Here is a 3309-nt window from a genome sequence, read left to right on the forward strand (position 1 = left end):
CATCATTACATTGTGGAGGTACTTCACAAATGGTGGTTTTGTTTCACTTTAAAATTTTACTTAGTGTAATGTACCATATTAAAAAAGGAAAATCATATGATTATTAAAATAGGTGGAATAAAATTATTTGATGAAATTAATAACACATTCATAATAAAAACACTTAGCTAAATACCTATAGGAGGGCGCCTGGGTGGCTCAGTTCGTTGGGCGACTGCCTTCGGCTCAGGTCATGATCCTGGAGTCCCGGGATCGAGTCCCACATCGGGCTCCCTGCTCAGCGGGGAGTCTGCTTCTCCCTCTGACCCTCTTCCCTCTTGTGCTCTCTATCTCTCATGCTCTCTCTCTCAAATAAATAAATAAAATCTTTAAAATAAAATAAAATAAAATAAATAAATAAATACCTATAAGAGAACTTCCTTTAATTGAAAGCTGACAGCTACAAAATACACTTTAGGGTGACACACTGAGCAATTTCCACTGAAATCTGGAACAACCCAAAGATGTCCACTACCACCACTTCCATTGATCATTTGTACTGAGGTCCTAACTGGCATGGTAAAGTTTTATTCATTAGAAAGAAAGGAAAAGATGACATTATACATATATTATATGATTATGCACATAAAATACAAAATAATATAGAAATAAATTATCAGAATAAGTAAGTTTAGCAAGTTCTCCATAATAAAACATAAGAGAATGGAATTTATATGTACCATCAGGAAATAAAAAATGATATTTAAAAAGATAACATCTATGGGGCCATAAAAAATATCAATTATCAGTGTGCCTGGCTGGCTCAGTGGGTGGAGCATGTGACTCTTGTTCTCGGGGTCATAGTTCAAGCCCCAAGATGGGCATAGAACTTACATTAAAATATATATATAATGAAAAAATACATATCAATTTTCTAAAATTAAACATAACAAAACAGGTGAAGACCTCTGTGCAGAATACATCATTGAGAGAAATTAAAGAAGACCTAAATCAATGTTCAGTATACCACATTTACGGTTTGGAAAACTTAATATTTGTAAAATGTCAATTACCCTTAAGTTGATCTATGAATTCAGTGAAAACCTAATCAATGGATCTACACAGATTTTTGTGGCAATTGACAAAATGATTCTAAAATATACATAGAGACACAGAGGCAAAAATGAGGCACTTTTGAAAAAGAAGACTAAAATGTAAGGACTTGAACTACCAGATATCAAAAATAATTATAGAGGGGCGCCTGGGTGGCTCAGTTGGTTGGGCGACTGCCTTCGGCTCAGGTCATGATCCTGGAGTCCCGGGATCGAGTCCCGCATCGGGCTCCCTGCTCGGCGGGGAGTCTGCTTCTCCCTCTGACCCTCTTCCCTCTCGTGCTCTCTCTCTCTCATTCTCTCTCTCTCAAATAAATAAATAAATAAAATCTTAAAAAAAAATAATTATAGAGTTATAGTAATTAAGGCAGTGCGATATTGGTGTAGGGATAGTAAAATGGACAGAACAGAAAAGAGAAGGTAGAAATAGAGTATAAAGGTTCAGGTCACCAATTTCCAACATGTGCGGAGGGGGGATTCCCACACCAAAAAGCAATTCTCGGGACTCCAGCTGGGAGTCCTACAATTCAACCCAATTCTGACACTATCAACCCAGAGGGCGTGTCAGACCCTCACGAGTTAAGGGCTCAGTCCTACAAGCCTGTCGCACTCCCACTCCCACTCCCAACTCCAGACGCCATTCGCAAGCCCAGGTGCTTGGGACTAAGCGGCTATAAATCGCTTCTCGGCCTTTTGGCTAAGATCAAGTGTAGTAGAAATCAGAGGTTCCCACCAACTCTTCCTCAGGTTCAATTAATTTGCTAGAGCAGCTCACAGAACTTAGAGAAACATTTTCCTTACCAGATCAGTGGTTGGTTATAAGAGGATGTAACTCAGGAACAGCCAGGCGGAAGAGTGAGGTAGGGCGAGGTCTGGAGAAAGGGCACGCAGCTTCCCTGCCCTCTCCGGGCCACTATTCTCCCCAAATCTCCCCGTGTTCACCAACCCAGAAACCCTCCCGAACCCCTCCTTTTGGGTTTGATGGAGGCTTTGAAACAGAGGCATGATTAAGTCATTGGCTGGTTCAACTTCTGCCGCTCCCCTCCCCTGAGTCAGGGGGTGGGCTGAAAGTTCCTACCCTCTAATCTTAGTTGGCTCCTCTGGCAACCAGCCCCCATCTTTAGGTTACCCAGGGGCTTTCCAAAAGTGACCTCATTAACATAACAAGACACCTTTATGGTTCTCAGCACTTAGGAAATTCCCAGGGTTTTAGGAGCTCTGTGCCAGAGATAAGAGGGAGGTCAAATATATTCATTATAAATCACAATATCACATAGAACCTTGCATAAATAGATATTTGATTTATGACAAAAATAGCACTGCAGAGTGGGGGAAAGATTAATTTTTTTCTAATGGGGCTGAGACACTTAGTATCCACAGGGAAAAAAATGAAAAAAAAGTTAAACTTACCCTGACTTCCTCGCACACACATCCAGGCATACCTTGGAGGTACTGTGGATTCGGTTCCAGACTACCACAATAAAGCAAATATCACAATCAAGTGGATCAAGCGAATTTTTTGGTTTCCCAGTGCATATAAAAGTTACGTTTGGGGCACCAGACTGGCTCAGTCAGAAGAGCATTCTACTCTTGATATCAGGTTCGTGAGTTCAAGCCCCACATTGGGTGTAGCGATGATGTAAATATATAAATAAACTTTTAAAAAAGTTATATTTACACTATACTGTAGTCTACTAAGTATGCAATAACACTGTGTCTTTAAGAAGTACATACCTTAATTTAAAAATACTTTATTACTAAAAAATGCTGGGGTACCTGGCTGGCACAGTGGAACATGGGACTCTTGATCTCAGGGTTGTAGATTTGAGCCCCACGTTGGGTGTAGAGGTTACTTAAAAATAAAATCTTTAGGGGCACCTGGGTGGCTCAGTCAGTTAAGCGTCCAACTCTTGATTTCGTCTTAGGTCATGATCCGAGGGTTCTGGGATGGATACGGGCTCCCTGCTCAGCTGGGAGTCAGCTTCTCCCTCTCTCTTTGCCCCTCCCCCCTGCTCCTGGGCTTGCACAGGCTCGCGCTCTCCCTCTCTCTCTCTCTCTCTCTCTCCAGTGTGCTCTCTCTCTCAAATAAATAAATAAAATCTAAAAAAATGCAATTATCTTTGAAGTGCAATAAAGCAAAGCACAATAAAACAAGGTATACTTGTACATCAACATACACAGCCCCTCCTCATTATTTACAGATTCTGTATATGCGAAT

The 3309-nt window shown here is 40.9% G+C and overlaps 1 pseudogene; it reads left to right on the top strand.

Moving 5' to 3' along the window:
- The first annotated feature begins 1768 nt into the window (after positions 1-1768).
- On the top strand, positions 1769-1926 carry LOC114224626 (U2 spliceosomal RNA; annotated as a pseudogene).
- Positions 1927-3309: the final 1383 nt, after the last annotated feature.

Source organism: Eumetopias jubatus, unplaced genomic scaffold (genome assembly GCF_037043125.1).
Source record: "Eumetopias jubatus isolate StellerSeaLion01/CBP00866 unplaced genomic scaffold, mEumJub1_p1.0 scaffold_11, whole genome shotgun sequence".
NCBI classification, from domain to species: domain Eukaryota; kingdom Metazoa; phylum Chordata; class Mammalia; order Carnivora; family Otariidae; genus Eumetopias; species Eumetopias jubatus.